We start from the raw sequence: 12,202 nt of genomic DNA on the forward strand, positions 1-12,202 counted from the left end.
AAACTTTAGCCCAGATGAGATCTACTGTGGCTCTTTGCTGTCTCTATAGGGCTTTAATTTAATGTAGTAATGAGAATATACTGAGTGGAGCTCTGAGAAATGAAACAGTGCTCTGAGTCACAGCTGTGTAGTGTTAGCGCTGGTGTGCATAGCTTCATTAAAAACAGTGGTTTTGAATATTCTGGATGCTGTGTGGTTCGAGGCGATGCATCCAGTGTTTAATTGAGTGAGAGTCGTGTAATTATCTCACAGCGTTTTAATGCAGGTGCAGCAGCAGTATTTAAGTACATAAGTCACCTCATTAGCAGGCAAAGGAGCCATCAAACCACACGGCTTTCTCACACGATATGAGCAGGCTTTCTTTACAATATTAATTTAATATAAGGTTAAATTAGTGTCTTTAATTTAATGACTTTTATAGAATGTTAGCACTGGTGACATTTATATGGTGTGGATATCATCATTTTAACTGACAAAAAGGAGAGTAAGTGCATGTGAGAGAGAGAGAGACAGAGAGAGAGACGGGTAATGCTAACTGAGCTTTAGTGAGAGCTGCAGGCTCTTCTAGGTTTGAGCTTCTTGATTTGGTTATTTGATTCTTCTTGTGAGATTTAGTGATTAAGTGGGTCTTGTGTGTGATGAGTGGGCTCTGTGCACACAGAGGTGCTGACGTGATTCTGGGAAAATCTCAGCAGCTACAGCACTTCAGCTATTCGCACTGCTGCTGTGGTTTTTGTTCAGTGATAATGTCTCAGGAAAACAAGTTTAAGTTTCAGCAAGTCAGCCGCGCTACAGCTGAACGTTGCTGTGTGCCTTTGTGTCGAGCCTCCAGTAAGTACTTAGTTTCATACAGAGAACTTCACTGTTAGTCCCCATGCCTGCATTTGTAGGTGGGTTTTAAAAAAAGAGGATGTTTGTGAACCTGAGTCCGAAACAGGGCAGTTAAAGAAGGGAGCGGTTCAGACGTGGTTTTAGTGGAGCAGTTTCTCCGGTCCACATTGAAGAGCCGGGGTTTGGGACAGGAGGACGCTAACAGTGGAGGCTGACACACGGAGTGAGGAGGCTGATACAGCTCAGGCCATTGCTCACCTCAGGCTGTGTGTGGAGCGTCTCATACGCCGAGTGAAGGAACACAGGTTCTTTGACTCTGAGGTTCCACTCTGGCTTTGGTGATATTAGTCAGCTCTGCACTGCTGCAGGTCTCCTCACAAACTATGAGAACAGGCCTCCCGTAAAGGCTCAGGCAAAGAAGCCAGAACTGCACTTATACATTACAGTGGTTCCCAGCCCTTTTCCTGGAGGACCCCTGTACTGCACAGTGTTTCCCCTGTGCCCAACACACCTGATCCAACTAATCAGCTGATTAACCAGCCCTTCATCACTTGAAGTGGGTGAGTTTGGAACAGGAAAGTACTAAAATGTGCAGGGCAGTGGAGCTGAAGGACCAGAGTTAGGAACCTGTGATGTATTGCATTTACATTTAGTCAGCTGATGTTATCCAGAGTGACGTCCTCTGCTGGGCTTTTTTGAACATGGAGGAAATGTTAGGCTCCCACCACACTGTAAAAAACTGTAGCTTGCACAACAAAAAAAACTTGGTACAGAATTTCCCCCAATTTTTTCTTGTTCACTCAACTTTCATAAATTATTAGTTATACTGAAAAGAAATGTTTAGTTGAGCTAACATGAGAACATTTATCGTACTAAGAAGTTCAGCTAGTCTTGAGCAAAGCTCTTTGAGTTGCACTGACTTTTCTTTCTTTGTTTAACAAACAAAGAAAATTGTGTTTATGTAACCATTACATTCCTGTTTACTAAGCAAAACTGTCTAAAGTTAACTGAAAATATTCACAGTAAATCAGTACTGAGGAATATTAAGTTTTGTCATTAAACGTAAAGAACACAGCTGTGTGAAGTGTAAAGAAACAGAAGAGGCACTGTTCTTTAAAAGAAACAAGCTTTGTTTTATTAACCTCACAGCCTCAGCAGAGGCAACAAGAATGTCTAAAACTAACACCAACCATGCCAACACCTCCTTCTGTCAACAGGCCTTTCATTTCCTCCAGCAAGAGGAGACAAACTGCAGATTAGCAGTGTGACTGTGTATTAAGTTTAGAAGAGTGAAATACATTTATATTCTAATTATTTTAACTTTAGTCCACATCTGAACACAAAGTTAATATTAAGGAAGCATTAATAATCTGTGACAGGATAAAAAGAAAATGAACAAAAACAGATGTTTAGCTGTTCCTGAGTTCACCAACAATACAAGGCTTTACAGTGTTGCAGCCAACAAACAAAGAAACCTGACAGTCTGCCTGTCTTTGAAACTGCTGAGTTTAGGTCAGGGTCCAAAGTGGTGCAGCTACCAACCCAGCAACATCATAATCTCTAAAAAGAGACTTAACTATTCTTAAAGGATGGACTTCAGTGATAAACGTGGGTAAAATACCCACCAACTGACCAGCAGTACTGTCGCTGTTTACAGCTTGAAGAGTTTATTCTGTAGGGACTGAACTCTGCTGGTGCGCCTGTCTCTTAGTCCGACAGATGTTTTGCCCTGCCTCAAATGTGTATTTTAGTCCCTTTGGATATTCCATGTTCAGCGCATACAACGGTCCAGAAAGCATCATGAAGGCTGTGGTGAAGTCCACTGTTCAGTCAGTGACAATGGCCAGGTTAACAAGTGTCTGTGGTGTTGCCTAAGCAAGGTCATCCTCCATCACTTCAACAATGGTCATTTTACCTCCGTTTGTGTAGGACTCCTCTGGATCAGTGTCCTTTAAAAAAAAAAGACAAATTATGTAAAATCATGATGCGCTTGCATGTTCCCTCACAAAGAACGCTAAACATGTAAAATATTTCAGTGCAGCAGATAATTTCCTAACTACATACCTGTGATATCAAAACATACCCCCCAAATTGAGGCCAAACCTTTTTAAAATGTTTAATCTACTATACTGTGCAGAAGTCAGAGACCAGTGATTAAGTTAAAATTAAAATTAAAAACCCTTTTGTTTTTTTAATTTCCAGTCAAAATAGCCATTACAGTTTTTCTTGATCACCAAATCACACTTAACAAAACTCAGGTCAACGTAATCTTCATTGTCATTGTCTGAGCAGAGCAGAAGTGTCCTTCTGCAGATGTGTGAACATGTTCTCACCGCTTTCAGTCATTTTTCACACTTCTATATGCAGTGGGTATGTACATTTATACGTAGTGACAGTTTATAGAAAACAGATAAAAACACCTTCAGCACGTTTGGGAAATACATAGTGCACAATTGTTAACTCAGCAATCAGTCATCATTAGCTGCTAATGTAAGCTTTGATAAAGAGCTTTTAGACAAGTGTTTATCAGATGAGGAATAATAGGAAACAGGTATTTATATATAGTTTATATAAAACTGATTAACAAAATAACAGCTGAACCTGACAACTGATTCTACCGGAGACACTGTAACCATGTGTTGAATGATACAGGAGTCCAGAGACAGCGTCTGTTAGAAGAAGGGTGTGTAATAGGTTTATAAAGTGTCAGACCTGCTTATTAAGGTTTACTTTTTTTTACAATTAATGCTATTGTGTGTCAGCTTACTTAGGTTTGGTCCTTCTTCCACCTTCTGTCATGGACATGCCAAGAATGAGGACATGGTTTATAACTGTTTGTCTGATTTTCACTTCAGTGTGGTATGAATGGCGAGGCCTTCTGTTTGAGCCCCTGCTGCACCTTTGTCACTCTTTTGATATATCCAGACTGAGGCCTTGGCATTATTTTGGACATTGTTGCGGTCCAACACCCACACCCATGTGTCAGGAGTGTAGAAAAAAGAAAAATAAATATATTTGTTTTTGAATATTTTGAGAGAAATCTTTTGTGTGTGTTTACTTGTTTTGCAGGGTTTAGAGTAAACTGCGCTGAAATGTGTTCTTGGTAAAGAATAGACTTTGGCACGTTCTAAAACAGTTCACAGTGAAGTATCTGCAGATAGAACAGTAGACATACAGGACTAATGAAGGCTGAAACTGAAACCTCTGTTTTGTGTTTTTTTTTTTATTTGACTGAAGGAATTCACTATCCTGACTCAGTTCTAGTGTTTGATGGAGAAGTTTGCTTTTGTAGAGGTTTGACCATTTAACAAAGAAAAAGCATTATTTGTTTAAAGACGCTTGTTTACAGTACAGAGGGAGCAATAGAGACCACAGTTAGTGACCATTTACTGCTGGACAAACAGGCCGAGGATAATTCTGAGCAGAGTAATTCCCTGTTTTGTGTAGAGGTGATTCTTGACGGACTAGGACAGCTTGCAGCTGCACAAGCACCAGTGTTAGTGATAGTGTGACTGGCTTCAGGCAAAGACTCGCAGTACTGTCAGAGGAGCGGAATGGCCAGTGACGGATATTCCCATTAAGGAAATGCAGGGTCACTGTGTGTTTCCTGACCCTGGTCCTAAAGGAACGCTATCCAGCACAATGTTTTCACGAATCAGGGCTTGGTTTCCTGAAAGCGTCTTAGCACAAAGATTGCTGTTAAATGGTAGAGCAAGCACCACAGTGAACACCAACTCTCTCTACCAGAATTATTAAGATAATCTAAACAATAATGTAATTTTGGAGATCTGGCCCAGCTGAATAATAACAATAATAATAATAATAATAATAATAACTGCTGACTATTGGTAATGTGTGTGTTAATGCGAGGCAGCACTAAAACTTGCAGGGCAGGATTTATCCTAAAGTCCTGCAAGCCTCTGCCCTAAGCCAATCATGAGGTCACTAGCAGTGGTGCTTTGGTCTTCAGTCAAGAATCACTTCCACAATTCTACAACAGTAAATCACTTTGGACAGAGTGACCCTAGGCCTGGTTGGTGAGTGTTAGTGTGTCACTAGTAGTGGTTGCTAATGCTCCCTACATACATACATCATCTAAACCACTTATTCTTCTGGGTCGCGGTGGGGTGCTGGAGCCTATCCCAGCTGTCATTGGGCGGAAGGCAGGATACACCCTGGACAGGTCGCCAGTCCATCACAGGGCAGTTTTCCAGCCAATACACGCAAAAAATACAAACACAGACACACATTCTGAATTTGAATTAAATGATGACTTTTTGAAAATGTAAATGTAAAATGGAAAATGCTAATTCAACTGTGTATTTACAACTGCATCTCCAGTGTGTATTTATATTTCTGTGTATAATGGCTGTTAAAGTTAATAAGGAAAGGCAAAGTTCTTTTAACGTCTCATTTTCATTGTCTTTATGGTCTGACTGACATATTAAGAAAGTGAAAACAACTCTGTTTGCAGTTGCATTTCCTCAGTGTGGTGCTTCAGCCTGTTTGCTATTGCTTTGTCACTGTAAGCGAGGGTTCCTGTCAACCATATGTTGTGAGTGGGACATCAGGAGGGACCTTTCAGAGCACAGCGTGTTTTAAGAAGTGAAGAGTCGAAACTTTGGTGTTACCAGCACATTAGCAACCACTGCTAGTGACATTTTGACATTCACCAACCAGTCCGAAGAGAATTCTGTCAAAAATTATTTTCGTGTGGAAGTGGTTCTTGACCGACTAGGAGAGCTTGTGGCTGCATAAGCACCAATGTTCGTGACATGGTGACTGATGTTCTGACAAATTGTGCTACTGTACACAAAGTTGAAGTCAGCTTCTTATTCAAATTTTCCCGCTCCACATTAAATGGCGTTTCTCTGAAAGTCCTACGAGCCTCCGGTCACAGCGTCACTAACATTGGTGTTTGTGCAGCCACAAGCTCTCTTACCATGAATCACTTTCGGACAAAACAGCGGCTTGTTAACAACAATTCCACCAAAGTTTAGACTTGTCTGTGTGTGATTTGACTGGCAACGCTGGACGAGTGAGGAGAGTTTATATGTAATGTCAGTGTGGCGTGATGCCCGTTATCAGTGGCAATTTGAAATGATGATGCATAGTAATGGGTGATATAATGGTTCATCTGGTATACTGGTTTGAACTTCTTAAGATGTCAGTTTTATGATTACTGTTATTGTGGTCTGCATATAAATGCAGATAAGCCGATGTACAAACAATGCAAAACATGTCGATTCCCTCACCTGTTGTGTACTAAGGTGCAGCCTGAGGTAAGTTAGTTCAGCTTATTGTCAAAGGAGCAGACATCGGATTGTAATGAGTTAACAAGGGGAAAAGAGAGTGGAAGTAAGAGGAGTTAGCCATTAGCCTAGCATGGAGACTAGCTGACTCTCAGTGTGCACCGAGGCCACCTATGGCACTCCTCACTCAGCCAGCTGTCTCAGGCAACACCACTGTCTCAGCCTAGAAGCTGAGAGGCTCCGCAGCTTCTCTGCTAAAACTGATAGTGTGAACAGCTACTGGTGGGCGTAAAATAACATTCAGCACCATTTTTACACTCAGAGAAGCTGCTGTGGGCTTTACATACAGTTGATACCTTGTTAGGGTTAAAAAGCAACATTAACATCTATCTCATTTCTGTTATTATGATTTCATCCCCTAAAAATATTTCAGATTTTAATGTGGTTCTTATGAGTCGGACATCCAGAATAATACACCATTGGTAATCTACAGAAAAAAGGATTACTTAAGCTTCCAAAATGGTTTTCTTTGAAAAAATAATACATAATTACAAAATACTGTGATCTACCGAAATCGCCACTAATCTTAATCATACCATGATGTACATTTTTTTCCATACCTCCCACTTCAAATTGTGCACAGTATAGCATACTGGAGAGAAAATACACCAAATCGTGTCACAAATATCCTTAAAGCTCCTTTTGGTGGCGAAGTGAAACTCACCAAGCGCCACTCATCACCGCCCTGCGAGAGGTATTTCTGAGATATTTCATTTTCCTTCTCCTTGTAGTTCAGCCATCACCAAAAATGTTGTGGATTTCTATAATCTTGTCATGAACTTAAAGATAAAGGGATTGGGTCAAACCAGTCTCCATTTAGCTGTTGAAGAACAAAAAGGAGGTACTGTTTTCTGTCACCCAGTTTTGTTAGTATATTACTGAGATGTCCATTTGAACAGAGGCTTTATTACTGATGGAGCTCTGACTGGTAAATAATGGGAGGTAATTAACTCCAGAATTATTACTTAGCAGACCCCTGACACTGCATATCTATATTGGATTAAAAAAATGGATCTCATTGGTAATCACTCACATTACAGCACCTCTCCAAGTAAAACTAACCCAGTTCAAATAGGGCTTAAGGCTGACCTTTGGAGCTGTTTACAAGAAGCATGTACAAATACTGCTATAGATTTCTGGAGAAAAAAAATGAAGTATCTGTTGTATTTAGTTGTTGATGCTTTTGTGTAATTTGCTGTTGAATATGTTTTTGCTTTTTTTTTCCCTGATGCCAAAAAAATTAATAACTTTTGACTGGAAATTAAAACATGAAAATGAATGAAAAGTTGGCCTCTGACTTCTGCACAGTATTGTCTGCATTATTAAATACAAAGGAACTCATTCATTCATGCCATCCAGTATTCACACCTGTGGAGTTTTACTTCCAGAATCTAACAAGAGCTTTCAGATGATATTCCCAAAACTCACCAGGCAGATCTTTGATACTGGCTCATGTTCCCTTAGATACAGTGTCAGTCCCCTTAAAGCTGTAGCCCTCCTATGGGATACTGTGTCTGTTGTCTACAAAGTGGAACAAATTCACATATTAACTGCCCTCAAAACAGGGTAACACTACAACTCTGTTTACTGTAGACCAGGAATGCTCACCTCAGGTCCTGAAGGGCCACTGACCAGCACTGTTGGGTAATTTCCCTACTTAAACAGACCCGCTAAACCCAGCAATTAACAGATGAGTAGAACATCGTGTTTGACCAGGTAAATCCCCTGTGCTGGACACCGGCCTTCTAGGAGTGGAGCTGAATATCCCTGCTAAAGTCTGTATATGATAAATACATTTATAGCTTTAATACAGCCTTTTTTAATCATGTGCTTATTTTCTGTATTTTTTAATGAAAACATACAAGAACCCCAACAAATTAGTTAATAAAGATATTGCAGGTCTAAATATACAGTGAATCATACCTACCCATAATCACCTGGTCATCAAGTTTGTCCTAGAGAATTCTCATCTCGTCTCCATGGTCTCTGGTCTTTGCCCGGCACATTTTAATTAGTGTGTTGGTTGGTATGCTTATCAAGAGATGTCATGAAGGCGGTTTTGAGGTCCATACAGGTGATCCTATGGAATTCAGCAAAAACCTGAAGGGGGAGGAAGAGACGGAGGGAGACGGACAGAGAGAGAGAGAGATAAAGAGAGAGGGAGAAGAGCATTATGAGTACAAAATTACAATGAACTATCACAACACAGTGGCATATTGGCATTTAAGACCAGACATGTAAATCTAAAGGGACACTTACTTGATCTCTGATCTTCTGGGCTTCTTAACAGGAGCTTTTGAGCCATCCTCTCTCTTACTGCTGAGTTCTGTACATCCAGCGAAGCGCAACTTTTGCCTGTAATTGCCCATTTTGAATTTGAGACTCATTTTCCAGCCTTGGCATCCTGTGTCACAGCCAGGCTCCCTCAGACATGGGTGTCTAGAAACCAATGCGGCTGCGATTTGCTCAATTTCAGAATCACTTGGCCTTGAAGGAGTACATAGTTTCTGCCAACTTCTCCAATATGTCCATCTTCATCTCTCTTGTCATATCCAGAGTAGTTTTCTGTTTGTCATAGACTTCATTAGCTTCCCTTAGTCTGAACTCCACATCATATGAGAATGCTGGTATTTGAAATGTCTTTGGCCACTGATCTGCCCTGGATGTCGAAGAGGACTGACCAGACTGACTGGATACACCAGCTGCGTCAAGGGTGTCAGACTCTGTGCTTTCATTCCTGGAAGGCTCTGCTTGTGACGCAACGTTAAACAGTTCCTGAATTATTTTCAGTGTGACTTTATCAGTTGGAAGCTCACTGATGTCAGTCACATTACACAGTTGGCCAGCAAAATCAGGGTCCTCAAACTGGATAACAAAGTTTTTGTCAATTTTTAGTTTGTCACAAAGAACTTCTTTAAGACTATCTACTGAGGAGGGCACTTCAGGCAGAGTCAGCTTCTTTATGCAATCAGGGCAACTATTGTCACTTTCTAAGAAAAGAGATAAGAAAAAAATCTCTTACATCTTTTAGAATGTTACTTCAACACATGAACAACCTTTGTCCCCTACCAGTTCCTTATGTAAATCTCTGTTAGTGTAATAAGAACCCTTTTAGGCAACACCAACAGCTTTCTCCCAGTTCTGTAAGCTGCAAGAGGGTAGAAATCATTCAGATCCTTTGGGTCAGTAACAACCAACTCTGCATATGCACTGTCTACCACCTCGTAAGCCCTGAGACGTTCAACATACCAAGAGGAAAATCTCTCCAATACTAAAGAATCTTCACTGACAGCTACCAAAATGCTATGGATTCTTCCAAATTCTGGCACCACAGCTTCCGACAGACACCATCATACCTTTAAAGTACGAGGTTCCATTCAAGACAGCACTCGAAGCAGAAGACGCCGTATTATGATTAGCATATTTTCTCTCAACAGCTGTTTTCAATCTTCCGTCCAGAGAGAATGTCGACAGTTTTGACTTTGTCAATACACAATGGGTGTTTGAAAAAGCTAGGAGAGCGTAAGACGTGTGCCATCATGAGTTGGTGCTGGCTGGCCAATGTCTGAAGGATGTTTCTGAAATTGTGTGTGTTATGGACAATTGTTTTGAAGTACTTGTGTTTGGATTCAAAACACATAGTCCACAGCTCAACAACTGGGCCAAAGCAGCGTATAAGGTTTGGATAGTATTCCAAAAAATGATGCTTTGGTCGAATTTTTTCATTTGGAAACACTTCTGTAAATAGCTGGCGATGATCAGATATTTTAGTCTCCAGATAACAAAGACTGTCCTCTAAAAACTTGGGTGAAACAACAAGCTCAACAATATTTTTGAGATCCATCAAGAGCTGCCATGCTTTCTCTGTTTCTGGCACAATATGACCAACCATAAAAGGTATTAGCCTAATCAGTGTCCAGTTTTCGTGGCCATGGCCACCAATGTTTTTTTAGATGAGAATGTTTCGGGAATCTTTTGTGGACGGTTCACCTTATCTGAGAAGCTGTAGGGGAAAGACTGAATTATGCTGTTCAGGTAATCAAGGGTAAAGAACTTTCTAGCAATTAGCTTCTCAGTGAACAAAGACGATTCAAAAGGCACTTTGCCTTCGAACAGATCATGTAATGCATCCGGGGGAAATCCAGTCACTGAATGGAAATATGCGAGATGCGTTTTCAAAACACAGTCTCCTTTTACCCCATTCACACTTGTCAAGCTTGAGTTTGTTTTGAGCTCCTTAAGCAAAGTGTTATGCTGCTCTACACTTTTTAATGAGAAGAGACCCTTCCTCACTTCAGTGGTCTGAATGTCACTGATGGAAGCAAGACAAAACCTACAGAACTTCTCCATATGAACACTTTCTTGAAATCCTGCTGGGCCATGTGCCCCAAGATTGTCTGCAGAGCCAGTTAAAACAGTTCCTCTGACATTTTTACCAACGTGTTCTAGATACAAGCCCTCTTGCTCAGGTATCTGTACATCCTTCACAAATGGCTCAAAAAACACTTCATAGTCAAATTCCCTCACATCACTGCTTTTCCCCGGCAGGGCTTACTAAATAGAATTCAGATTGGATCTGAACTGGGAGGGCCAGTTTAAAATCACCCAGTAGGCCGCTGTGATCTTGTGCTTTTTACGTGACGTTCCCAGGGGACTGACTACGTCAAAGTCATCAATGTACAGACCAAGAAAAATAGCTACATTCTCTTCTCAGAGTAGTGGGTGTTGTCTGAAATACTGGCCATCAAAGTAAGATGCATAGAAACCATGCGTGGCATTACTGGAAAAGAAAGTCTTTACAAGTACCTCACTGAGAAATGGCACATAAACAAATGTCTAGTTTTTTGGTCTGCTGAACACAAACTCAACATTATTGTACAAAAAGTTCTTTTTGTAGTATACATTACGCTTATGATCAGTTGACAATGGTCCCTTAGCTGTAGTAGAGTAAAGAGGATTTGTCTTATGAACAGCCTCAGTGATTTCAGTGATAACAGACTGATCAGCTTCACAGTTGTGATTGCGTAAAGTATCACTGACTTTTGCAGTAGATATTTTTGAAAGGGTCAAAATATCATTCAGACCATCAAAAACCTGACTTATAGCACTTCTAGATACATGTAATTCTGTCTGCATACAAAGAAACAAAGATGCCAATTTCTTCTCAAGGATTTTTTCAATGTCCTCAGATTCTGCAGCCTCTGCCTCTACATCTAATGACTCAGCATTGCCAGATGCCCCCTCCTCACAGTCTGATGCAGAATCTGCCCAGTCATCCGACTACGTGCTATTATTCGTTACAATGGATGATCTATGATTGTGAAAAGTTTGATCTTGGTGATATTTAGATTTGTGGGTATGAAATGTTACGTAAACCTTTGTCTTAAAATTACAGTGCAGAAATGGGCACTGTAGAGTCTCATGCTTTTTTCAGATGTGTACTCAGATGCCTGATGAATGTATCTTCAGTTCACAGTGAGAAGTGGCTTGCTCTCTCTGTTTGTCTGCATTTAAATGAGCTCTATGGAGATGAGTTTTAAATGTGCACGCACACTCTGGATACAAGCACAGTAATGGTAAACGTCGCCCTGGTTGCCAGTGTCGGAGTCTGTAGTGTCTCAGCAGCAAATTACAACAGCAAAATCTACACTGCATGAGAGGTGCACCTTCAGTGATTGGTCCAAAGTAAACCTACAAGAGAAAGTACACAAATCTGAATACAAGATCACAAAAAAGTCTAACATCAGTGAAGAAAAAAAAACAGATACAATCTTTAAAATATTAGAAACACTTTACTCACTAATATACTTCTAAATATGTCCCATATATTACATATATATTTATCATAGTTTTATGATAAATAAATTTGTTTGTAAAACAGCAGTAAACAAGCAAGTGATGAACAAACTCTGAAGTCATTTTTAAACATGCTAAATGTTCAACATAAATCTTAATTCATTAATGATACAGATTTTTTAATGTAAATTTAACGTTTGCAGATTTTATTTTTCTCTATTTTTTTCTGTAATTTTGAAAAGCACACAGACTGAGAGCAATCC

Source organism: Colossoma macropomum, unplaced genomic scaffold, assembly GCF_904425465.1.
Source record: "Colossoma macropomum unplaced genomic scaffold, Colossoma_macropomum, whole genome shotgun sequence".
NCBI classification, from domain to species: domain Eukaryota; kingdom Metazoa; phylum Chordata; class Actinopteri; order Characiformes; family Serrasalmidae; genus Colossoma; species Colossoma macropomum.